We start from the raw sequence: 13,129 nt of genomic DNA on the forward strand, positions 1-13,129 counted from the left end.
AAAGTGCACAAACCAGAACATATTGCTGAAAAAAACCTGAAAGGTGAATACACCCATAGAACCACCCTCACACCAACACTTAACATGTTACACACACAAAATGTCTACCTCATGCCTTATCCCTGTCATTAATGAACACTTTTCTCTTCCTCCACAAAAGTAAATCACTATCAGGTTGCCTGGGTGTCTCAGTGGTTGAGCATGTGCCTTTGGCTCAGGGGGCTCAGGGCGTGATCCCGGAGTCCCAGGATCAAGTCCTGCACTGGGCTCCCTGCATAGAGCCTGCTTCTCCCTCTGCCTAGGTCTCTGCCTCTCTGTGTCTCTCATGAATAAATAAAATCTTTAAAAAAAAAAAAGTAAATCACTATTCTTATTTCTATTACCATAGAGTGGATCTTCCTTTTTTAGAAATTCATGTAAATGTTACACAACATACACTCTTTTGTGCCTAGCTTTGTTTGCCCTGTATTGCACAATTGTGATATTCATCTGTGTTGCTGCAGGAACAGTTTTTTAAAGATTTTATTTATTCATTTGAGAGAGAGACAGACAGATGGGAGGGGGAAGGAGAGAGAATTGGGAACAGAGCCTGATGCAGGGCTCAATTCACAACTGTGAGATCATTCTTTGAATGGAAACCAAGACTCGGACACTTAACAGACTGAGCCACCCAGGTACCCCAGGAGCGGTTTTTTCTTTGTTATGTTGTATTCTATTACAGGACTATCTTACAATTTATGTATTCACTCTAGTATTTTTGCATGAGTTGCTTCTAATTTTTGACTATCATAATGTAATTATACATAATGCTTCTACATTTTTGAAACAACTTTCAAAATAATTTCATATATTTATTATAATGTTACATAGTCATATAACTAATTGATAGTATTTATTGTTGCCATAGATCTTCATCAATGCTCAATATTGCTATTTGGTTTAATCTGTCTGGTGTCTATATAGTGGTATTATATCAAGGGTTTAATTTGCCTTTTTTTTTTTTTTAAGAATGTGTGCACACATGCATGAGCAGTAAGGGGGAGGGGTGTTGAAGGAGAGAGAGAATCTTAAGCAGGCTCCATACCCAGGCGGAGCTCTTTGGCGGGGCTTGATCTCACAACCCTGAGATCATGACCTGAGCCAAAATCAAGAGTCAGATGCTTAACCAATTGAGCCACCCAGGCACTCCAGCATTGCTTTTATGACTAATGCATTTGAGCACTTTTTCATATAATTATTGTCCATTTGTTTATTATTTCAATTCAAGTGCCTGTTTAGGTATTTTGCCCATGATGTTGTATCTGTCTTTCCTTACCACTACCTACAAATGTTTTATATAGCTGGATACAAGACCCTTGTCAAGTGTACATATCACAAACATCTTTTCTCTGTTTCTTGCCTCTTCTTGCCCTTGATTAACAATTCTTCATTTTGTTGTAGTTCAATTTATTAGATTTTATAGTTAGTTCTTTTTGTGACCTCTTTAAAAAAAATCTTTGCCCATTCAAATGTCAAGTATTTATGTAGAATCAAAATAAAAAATAAAAGCTCACTTTGTAGAAATAGACAGTAGAATGGTGGTTAGCTGGGGCTGAGGAGTGTGGGGAATAGGGAGATGTTGGTCAAAGACTACAAGCTTCCAGTTAGAAGATGAATACATTCTGGGGATCTAATGTACAGCACAGTGATTACAGTTACCAATACTGAATTATGCACTTCAAAGCTGCTAAGAGTGTAGACCTTATGGTCTCACCACAAGAAGAAATGGAATTACGCAATGTGTTGGATGTGTTAGCTATAATGCTATGGTGGTAATCCTACTGCAACAGATCAGTGTATAAAATCAACACATTGTACACCTTAAACTGTCTCAGTGTTATATATCAATTATATTTCAATAGAGCTGAGGGAAAAGTTTGTAAGAACAAAAAAGCTTGTGTCTTCCACCTTGAGCATTGTCACCCTCCCTCTCTTAGATCTCTTACTCTGATGGAAGCAAGCTGATAGAATCAATCTGTCCTTTATGAGGCATCCCTGCAAAGAGCTCCCTGTAGTAAGGAACGGAGGCCTCCAAACAGTCATATAAATAACTTTGGAAACTGATGGCTCCTTTCCCCATCAAGAAGCCTCATGAGAGACTTCAAGCCAGAGGCACATAGAGAATTGTAAGGATAAAATAATATACCTGTATCAAATACCTTTAGCCACAGTAATGCTGCAAAATAACCAATCACAAATCCCTGTGGCAATGTGATAATCATTTCCTTAACTCACAAGAATATAGGGTGCAGCTAAACTAGGCTGGGCTGAATTAATCTTAGCGACACTCATTCATAACTGGGAATCAGATGGCTCTGGCTGACCTACAATTTTTTCATCAGAGCTGACTGGGATGATGCAGCTGTGCTCCACGTAACTAGCCTGGTCATGTTCTCTCGGCAGAAAATCCAGAGAAAATAAGCCCAACAGCACTTTTCAAGCCTCTATTTGCGTCATTTTTGCAAATATCTAATTGGCTAAAACAAGTCACAGGAATAACCCCAGAGTCAAAGTGGGAGGCCACTAAAAGAAATGGTTTGTCATGGGACACCTGGGTGGCTCAGGGGTTGAGCATCTGCCTTCGGCCCAGGGAGTGATCCTGGGGTCCTGGGATCGAGTCCTGCATTGGGCTCCCTGCGTGGAGCCTGCTTCTCCCTCTGCCTGTGTCTCTGCCTCTCTCTCTCTCTCATGGATAAATAAATAAATAAAATCTTAAAAAAAAAAAAAAAGAAATGGTTTGTCAGTTTATCTCCCTTGACTGAAGGTTGCTGATAAATTCATTGGGCATTTAAGAAACCTCGACTCATCTGCCATAAATTCATAGTATGACCTTGAAAATGGCTGTTTATGTGATGTGACTGTACTGTCATGAGGTCAGGAAAGGGGAATGAACGTAAAGTTTGTTTATGCTAGGAATGTACTTTGCTAAGGGATCAAATGCAAGATCTGATCCTTTAACTAGTCAGCAACTGTGACCAAAAGAATGATATTTTTAGTACTTTTGAATACTACTGAAGTTAATGGCATTCAGAGAGAAAAGCAATTGAGTAAATAAGAAGTACACCAGGTTAGGTTTCACATCTGGTATGAAAGAGTGGTCTTCTAAGAAACAAATCCTCCTAGAAATAATATTGATAAACCCTGGATGAATTATTATTATTTCTGACTATTATAAAAGTTTATTTAATAAAAAAGTTCAACATGAAAATGCAGGTGACCTGATTTTTATATTGTAGTAAAACAGGTACCATGGACAGGGGACATGCGGAAGCAGTTTTCCTCTTCTGATAAACATGCCCATTGTTTATACTCATTCCAAGGCTTCTAACATGATGATGCCATTCCCTCGTATTACCACCATTCCAATATTGTTCTGTTGCCCGCTAGTTGACATCTCCACACATTCATCTATCACAAGATTGATGAACGGATCGAATCCTTGCAATATTCCTTGGACATGTCTGTCACCATTTAATTTCAATGATAATTTCTTGTCCATAAATTTTTTTCAACTTGGGAGGGTGAGCCTTGCTCATGGCATCAACTCAGCGAGCTCACAGATGCCCCCCTGGATGAATTATTTTTAAAATAACTACTACTATAATTATTTCTAAAACAAATAGTGCTCTGGGGATTTGACATGGGCATGCAGATTTTGGAGGGGAGTCAAAACTTGATGTGATTGGCAAGAAGGGAAGTTGTTGGGTGTGTGTATGTATACATCTGTGCATACAGACAGACACACGCTGTGCCCTGAGGGTAGGTGGACTGAATAAAACACCAAAATAAAACACTTTTGTAAGGAAGAAGCAGGGAAATGAGCCTGAGAACACCAGGTTGCTGGATGGCAGAGGTCCAGGAAGAGAGAGTACTAGAGAAGGGAAAACCATAATAATGGTTTTAAACTCAAGGTTCTGGATGAATCCTGAACCACCTGTACCTCACACAAACTAAAAGCCATTTGCATTTTTGGATTAAAGAACTAAACTGAGAACTGAGTTTACTAAAGGCATGATAGTTTGCCCATGAGGATAAGCAATTAAAATGGCTGAAATTATAATTTTACCAATTTTATATTCCTAAGACCAAGAGATGGCAATTATGTGGAGTAACTAGATCTCTCAAATATTGCTGTTGAAAGTGACAAATGGGATGTATGACTACTTTGAGAACTACATTTCATTTTTTCAAAACTTCAAACAAACATGATATGACCCAGCTATCCTGGTCCTAGGTACTCACTCAGGCAAATGAAAGCTTAGATATATACAAAGACTAGTATATAAATGTTGATTACAGCTTTATTTGAAATAGTTTTATTCTTAATAGCCAAAAAGTGAGAGCAATCCAGTGTTTATCATTTCATTAATGGATAAATGTGATATTTATCCATTGTGATATATCCATACAATGGACTACTGACACAATGATATAGTGGTTACCCTCTTGCCACAAGGCAACACAGCTCTGATGCCATTTCCCTCTGAGAGCTCCCATTGGGATACAGTTGAAGCTAGTCTTCAGCTAAACTCACAACTTTGCTATCCACTTCACTCCTTACCCTAACCTGATTCCCTCACTGAACTCCCAGTACGTTCTGAAAGCATTCAATCATTAAACCATTTGCACAAGAATAACCTTCCCATGCTCTCTTCTAAGAAACACATGCTTAGACAATTGGTAACATAAGTGTGCCTAGGAAGCCTAAGAATGGAGATATGGAATTTGGTTACTCACAGCTGGCTGGCAAATCACTACTTGGAGGTTAGGTATTGGTATTCTCTGGAATGTTTTTTTTTTTTTTAAGGATTTTATTTATTCATTTGACAGAGAACACAACAAGCAGGGGGAGTGGCAGGCAGAGGGAGAGGGAGAAGCAGGCTCCCCACTGAGCTGGGAGCCTCATGTGGGGCTTGATCCCAGGACCCCGGGATCATGACCTGATCCAAAGGCAAATGCTTAACCAACTGAGCCACCCAGGTGCCCCTGGAATGTTTTGATAGTACTATCAAAAGTTGTTATTCACTGTGGCGAACTGAAGTGAGATACAGGTAAAAGGGAATTTACTGACCTGTGCAATATCTATGGCATTTAAGCAAAGACAAGGAAATGGTAATAATAATAATAACTGTAAAACTAGTTGGCCATTTTTGAGTACCAGTGAGGCCTTGAAGAGAAAAAAAAATAACATTCAGTTCAATTAACCATCAATTCAAAGCAAAGTCTAAGTTAGAGGGCTCCTTAGCAGTGTTTAAAGAAACTTCTATCTCTTGCTACCACAGGTTTGACGGAGCTAAAGCTCAGACCCAAGGCTTAATTGTTCGAGTAGCAGAATTTCAGAAAATGTTGAATGGATTCTCATACTCGACAAGTATCCTGGGTGAAGTCAGAGCCCTAAAATGGTTGAAAACTGGAATATGAGATAGTGATTTTTGCATAAATGCATTTGAGAATCTTGAAGCTCTAGATTTTCTAAAACCCTCTAAGCCTACAGAGGTGGCTCACTGTTACTTGAGAGAAGAGCTTTCACACTTGCCTTTCTTACTATGCTGAGGACCTTTATACCATGCAGAGGACTATAGCAATACATGTCATCTTTATATCTGTACCCATCAGACTAATATCTATGTTCAGATCTCAGCATGATCCCTAGAATTAACAAGCATAACAAGGTCACAGGTTACAAGGCCAACATATAAAAGTCATTTATTTCAACAGCTATATACAGCCAATGCATAATTGAGAAGTGAATTTTTTTAATATCATTTACAATAATAGCTTAGTGTTTCCATCTTTTGAGTTAATCTAAGAAAACAGGTACTGGATCGGTATGCTGAATACTAAAAAACATTGATGAAAAATAAAAGAAAAACTACATAAAACAAAAAGATACTGTTTTTAATGGATTTGAAGACTCAAAATAGTAAATATGTCCACTCTCTCAAAATTGATCTATAGACTGAAAAGGATTCCAATCAAAATCCCAACAAGAGGGGTGCTTGGTGTGCTCAGCTGGTAGAGCATGCAACTCTTGTTCCCTGAGTATGAGTCTGAACCCCATGTTGAGTGAGGGCTTACTTTTAAAAATATATCCAACAGTATTTTTACGGATTTAGAAAAAATGATTCTAAATTTTATATGAAAAGGTAAAGTGACCTAGAGTAGATAAAATAATTTTGGAAAAAGAAGAAAGTGGGAAGAGCTGTATTACCCTGTTTTAAGAGAGAGAATTTAAGCTACAGAAAGCAAAACATTGTAGTATTAGCAAAAAAAATAGACACATAGATGAATATAACAAAAAAGGACCTGGAAACCAAGCCACAAAAAATGGCTGTGACATTTTGACAAAGGTGCAAAAGCAATTCAATGGAGGCGGGCTAGTCCTTTCTAAGAATCTTGTGGGAAGCCCATATGTAAAAAATGAAACTTGACATCTCATATTTCATACAAAAATTAATTCAAAATGAATCATACGTATAAATATAAAATGTAAGGCTAAAAAAGTTTAGAAAAAAGAATGGGGGATAATCACCACAACTCAGGTTAAGCGAAGAGTTCTTAAGACTTGAAACCAAAAACACAATCCATAAAAGGAAAAACTGATAAATTGAGCATCATCAAAATTAACATCTTTTCTTCTGTGAAACACATTGTTAAAAGAACAAAAATGCAGTTGTAGGTCCATTTCTGGGTTATCTATTCTGTTCCATTGATCTATGTGTCTGTTCTAGTGCCGGTACCAAACTATCCCACAACTATATGGTCAACTAATCTTTGACAAAGCAGGAAAGAATATTCATCTCCTTTGGGGAGATGAAAATTGAAATCACAGTGAGATTACCTGCCCATTAGAATAGCTAGATTTATATAAATATACTGAAAATATCAGTGCTGACAAAGATAGGGAGCAACTGATAAGAATGCAAAATGTTACAGACACTCTGGGAAATAGTTTGGAGGTTCTTTTTATTACGGAGATATTTATATACCATAAAATTCAACGTTTTAATACTTTTAAAAAAGTAATTAATCTCTACACTAGTGTTGGGCTGGAACTCACAACCCCGATATCAAGAGTTGGACGCTCTACCGACTAAACCAGCCAGGTGCCACAAAGGAAGTCTCTACTCTTTTTTAAAGTAGGCTCCTCACCCATTATCAACATTTTAAAACATAGAATTCAGTAGTATTTAGTGTATTTGCAAGATTATGCAAAACCACAACCATTCTATAACATTTTATCACATTTAAAAGACACCTTATAAAGAATCAATTCTCATACCTTCTCCCCCAGGCACTGGCATGTGCTACTCTACTTATTGTCCATATGCATTCTGCATATTCTGAGCATTCCATATAAATGGAGTCATACTACATGTGGTCTTTTAGCTCTGGCTTTTTCTTTTTTAACCTTAGCATCATACTTTCAAGGCTCATCTATGTTGTTGCATGCATCAGTCATCAATTCCTTCCTATGGCTGAATAATATTCCATTATATGGATGTGCCATATTTGTTTATTGATTCATTAGTTGCTGAGCACAATTTATCTATCATGATAATGTTTCTATGAATATTCATGTAGTAGTTATTTTGTAAACATGTTTTCAATTCTCTGGGGACTACACCTAGGTGTGAAATTGCTGGATATCGTGATATCTCTTTCAACCTTTTGATGAACTGCAGAACTGTTTTCCAAAGTGGGTACACCATTTTACATTCCCACTAGCAATGCAAGAGGTTTCTAATTTTTTGACACTCACGCTAACACTTTTTAAAATTTTTAATTTTAAAAAATAATATTCATCTAGTGGGTGTGAAGTGGTCTCTCGTGTGGTTTTGATTGGTATTGCCTCAATGACTAATAATGCTGCACAATGATGAATAATGTTGCACATTTCTGCTTATTTAGGCCATTTTCATAGCTTCATTGGATCACTCTCTTAAGTCTTTTGCTCATTTTTTTAAAGTAATCCCCATATCTGTGGGAATAAAACTCACAGCACCAAGATCAAGAGTTGCATGCTCTACTAATTTGAGCCAGCCAGGTTCCCTTTTGCCCATTTTTATCTGAGTTATTTTTATTGCGGAGTTGTAAAAATTATTTATATATTCTGGATGCTAGACCCTTATCAGATATGTAAGATTTGTAAGTATTTCCTCCCATTATGTGGGCTGTCTTTTCACTTTCTTGATCATGTGCTTTCATGCACAAAATTTCCCAATTTTGATGAAGTCAAATTTTTTTTTTGGTTGCTTGTAATTTGAGTGTCCTATCTAAAAAAGCATGGCCATATCCAAGGTCATGAAGGTTTATAGCTACGTTTTCTTTTAAGGGTTTAATAGTTTTGGCTTATACTTAGGTTTGTGGTTCATTTTGACTTAATTTTTGTATATGATATAAGGCAGCAGTCCAAACTCATTCTTTTGCATGTGACTTGTCAACAAATGGCACTAAAATAACTGAAAAGGTGCTTGTATCCACATCAAATTGTCTTGTTAAGCTTCTTGAGAAAGAAAAATCCACTGACCATAGTTGTTGATGTTTACATCTATATTTTAAATTACTTCTCATTGATGTATAGGTCTGTCTTATGCCAACACTGCACTGGCTTGATTCCTGTGGCTTTGTAGCTGAAACTGGAAAGTGTGAGTCCTTCTACTCTGTTCTTCTTTTTCAAGATTTTTAAGCTATTCTAGGCCCCTGAAATTTCCACAAGCATTTTAGGACCAGCTTGCCAATCTCTACAAAAATACCAATTAGGATTTACATAATCAGATTGAATCTGCAGATCACGTAGAAGAGGATTACCATTTTAGCAATATTAAGTCTTCCAATCCATGAACACAGGATGTCATTATTTAGGTTTTCTTTAATTTCTGTCAATAATATTTTGTAAATGTATATGTACAAGGCTTGTAATTTTTTAAAATACTACTAAAGATTTTGGTTTGTTGATGCTATTGCAGATGGAAATTACTTAATTTTTTTTTTTATACCTTGCTAGTTTATATAAATACAACTCAGGGCTCCTGGTTAAGTATCCAACTCTTGATTTTGGCTCAGGTCATGATCTCAGGTTCATGAGATCAAGTCTTGTCTCAGGCTCTGTGCTCAGCAGGGAGTCTGCTTCTCTCCTTCTCCCTCTCCCACTGCCTCTCCCCACCACACACACAGATGCACGGTCTCTCTCTAAAATAAAGGAATCTTAAAAAAAAGAAATACAATTGATATGCATTTGATCTTATATCTTGCAAGCTCACTGAATTCTTACTCTAAGTCTGTGTGTGTGTATTCTATAGTTTTTTTTATATAATCTCATGTCATCTGTGAATAAGAATAGTTTTATTTTTTCCCTTCCAATCTAGATGGTGTTTTTTTTTTCATATTCTTGCCTAATTTCCCTGGATAGAACCTTCAGTACAAAGTTGACTATTAAGGTATAAGGGTAGGCATCCTTTCTTCTTTCTCACTGTGGAGGAAAAGCTTTCAGTCTGGCAATAATCTCTCTGACATTGGCTGTAGCAACATTTTTCTAGATAGGTCTCCCGAGGCAAGGGAAATAAAAGCAAAAATAAACTATTGGAATTACATCAAAATAAAAAGCTTCTGCACAGCAAAGGAAGCAATCAACAGAACTAAAAGTCAACCTGTTGAATGGAAGAAGATATTTGCAAATGATAGATCCAATAAAGGGTAAATATCCAAAATATATAAAGAACTCATACAACTCAATACCCCAAAAGCAAATAATCCAATTAAAAATTGGCAGAAGACATGAATAGACATTTCTCCAAAGAAGACATCCAGATGGCCAACAGACCCATGAAAAGATGGTCAACATCACTGATCATCAGGGAACTGCAAATCAAAACTACAATGAGATATCACTTCACACCTGTCAGAACGGCTAAAATCAAAATCACAAGAAACAGTAAATGTTGGTTAGAACATGGAGAAAATGGAATACTACCATACTGTTGGTGAAAATGCAAACTGTGAGGAGCCTTCTTCTCCCTCTGCCTATGTCTCTCTCTCTCTCTGTGTCTCTCATGAATAAATAATTAAAAATCTTTTAAAAATTAAACAGAGAAATACCCTATGATCCAGGAATTGTGATATTATACTGGGTACTTAGCCCAAAAATACAAAAACACTAATTCAAAGGGATATATGCACATCTATGTTTATAGAAGAATTATTTACAAAAGCCAAATTATGGAAGCAGCCCAAGTGTCCACCAGTATATGAGTAAAGATATATATATATATGTGTGTGTGTGTATATATATATATATGTGAGTGTATTTATATACTCCAATATTGGTGTGTATCTTCTTCTTTGGGGACAGATAGATAGGAATATACATATATATGGAATATATACATATATGGAATATTTTTCCAGTGAATAAAAAATGAATAAAATCCTGCCATTTGCAATGATATGAATAGAGCTAGAGAATATAATGCTGAGCAGAGCAAGTCAGTCAGAGAAAGACAAATACCATATGTTTCACTCACATGTAGAATTTAAGAAACAAAACAAACAAACAAACAAACAAAAAAAGAAACAAAACAAATGAGCAAAGAAAAAAAGAGAGAGAGAGACAAGCCAAGAAACAGACTTTTAACTATAGAGAACAAACTGCTGGTTACCGGGGGGGGAGGGGGGGGGCGGGGGAAGGGGGAAAAAGGGGATGGGGATTAAAGAGTATACTTACCATTATTTAATAAAATAAAATATAAAGATTTAAAAAAATAAGTTTCCTTCTATTCCTAGTTTTTGTGGATGTGTTTATTTTGATGATCATGTGAAGTTTGTCCTTTTTTCTGTTAATACATTGTATGTCAATGTGGTATGCCTGTCCTGGACGTATTTTCCCTCAGATCTAATCCACACTTGTCCCCTGCTCTACATAGGGCCTGACATCTGCAGGCTGCAATTCTTTACATGTTACCAATCATATTGATTTCCTAGTGTTAAACGTATTCACAGTCGTGGGACAAACTCAACTCTGTCACTGGCAGTCAAATATGTTTAAGTGTCTGTTATAATTAACACAAAAGCAAAAACAAATACCTCTGGATTATGAAACCTCCTCTAAATATTCTATCTCTTTTGTCCTCTTTAAAGCCTACTCAAAAATAAATTTTTGCACATTTCAGTTAGTGTATGTATATACGTCCACACATAAATTCTAATAGCATAAGTAATAGAGTGATGTATTCAACTTGTAAAACATTCAAGCACTGCCCATGAAGGTATGTAATACCACCTGTATTACACAGCTCAAGTGGTACTCAGTGAGAAATGTATAGTCTTAAAAAGATGGATTAGAAAATAAATGTTGGCAACAGCCAAGCACTTCAAGAAGGTATGGAACGAATAGCACATTCAACCTCAAGAACTAGAAGCCAGGAAATAATAAAGATAAACACAGAAAATAATGAAATTGCCAACAGCAGAGCCAACTTACACAAGGTATTTTTGGAACCACCTATAAGGTAGACATTTTTGCAATAATGACCAATTACTAAAGAGGAGAGCGGGAACAAACAAGTTGAATAAATTTGTACAAAATTGAGATGAGAGTTTAAGGGAACATAAGTTCCCTCAGGATAACCAAACTGTAGCCAGGGAAATATTTTCACATATAGAGGTTATTTCAGCTAATAAGGAAGGAATGGTAAAATGATTATTCCATGACACCCGAATGGATTAATAGATAGAGGTGATAACCATTAATGACTGCTAACATCAACACAAAAGGAAACAGGCATTACACACCTCCTAATGGAAGTACACAGCCTCACCTATGGTGTAGTCTTCTGGAAGGGAGGGATGGAAAAACAAGCAAAAACCAATCCGACCAAGCTTCTATATCTACAAATTCAAAAAATACAGAGGGCTGAAAAACATGTTCATGGTTATTACCGTGGTACCGTGGGCAAGATCCAGACTATGGGAAAAAGGATAAAACACAAGACTTTTTTAAAAAAATGCAAGGAAAAAGCAGTGATATGGAGAAATGTTGTAGATTAAGAGAGATTTAAGGAACATAAACAATCAGGATATATAGACTATACATCAATTCAGAAAAACATTTTTTAAGTAATTAGGCTGTCAGACAAGCATGAAAAAATGGACATTTAATTCTAAGGATTTTTTTTTAGGAATAGAAATTGTATTGAGTTTATATTTTTGGAAAACATTCCTCATCCTTCAGAAATGCATGCTGAAATACTTAGCGGTGATGCCTTAAATTTGCTTCACATTCAAGTTGCAGGCTGGGTGAATGGTGCAGGTATAATTGGAAATGCATTAGTCACATATTAATGATCGCTGATGTTGAATGCCAGGTCTATTGGGTTCATTATACTGTTCTCTCTATTGGTATATGAGTTTGGCAGTTTCTGTCACACTTTTTATTATAAATATCATGCCACTAAATCTGAAAGCTTAAGGGAAATGGACCAGTTTTTTAGAAAATAAATAACCGAATTCAACCATAAAGAAACATAAAGCATTAATTCAAAAACACAAATGGAAACCATATTTAAAATTCGGGGATCCCTGGGTGGCTCAGCGGTTTGGCGCCTGCCTTTGGCCCAGGGTGTGATCCTGGAGACCCGGGATCGAGTCCCACGTCAGGCTCCCTGCATGGAGCCTCTTCTCCCTCTGCCTGTGTCTCTGCCTCTCTCTCTCTCTCTCTGTGTGTCTATCATGAATAAATAAAACCTTAAAAAAATAAAATAAAGTTTAAGCCACTCTCAAATGTCTGAGATAAGACTATTTTGGAGACCACTTCTACCAAACGGTCAGGGAAGATTAATTGCCAGCCTTAGTAAACTTTGCCAAAGCAAACCCCAAAAGGGGGGATATTATTCAACTTATTTTTCCCCAGTTAACTCCCCTTGATTCAAAAGCCAAATGAGAACCTCACCCCCAATCCCACTAACAGAACATCTGAGCCAAGCTCATTCGTATGGCAGGAAGTTTCTCAAATAAAATAGCATAGTCCAGAGAGCAGTGAATTAAATGAGCAAACAGGCTGTGTCCAAGGAATGAAAACATGACTTAACATTGG

At 36.6% G+C, this 13,129-nt stretch overlaps 1 pseudogene; it reads right to left on the minus strand.

The window, feature by feature from the left end:
• Nucleotides 1–3,311: 3,311 nt before the first annotated feature.
• On the minus strand, nt 3,312–3,575 carry LOC144308567 (small nuclear ribonucleoprotein G pseudogene; annotated as a pseudogene).
• Between the last annotated feature and the right edge of the window lie 9,554 nt (nt 3,576–13,129).

This window comes from Canis aureus, chromosome X, assembly GCF_053574225.1.
Source record: "Canis aureus isolate CA01 chromosome X, VMU_Caureus_v.1.0, whole genome shotgun sequence".
NCBI classification, from domain to species: Eukaryota; Metazoa; Chordata; class Mammalia; order Carnivora; family Canidae; genus Canis; species Canis aureus.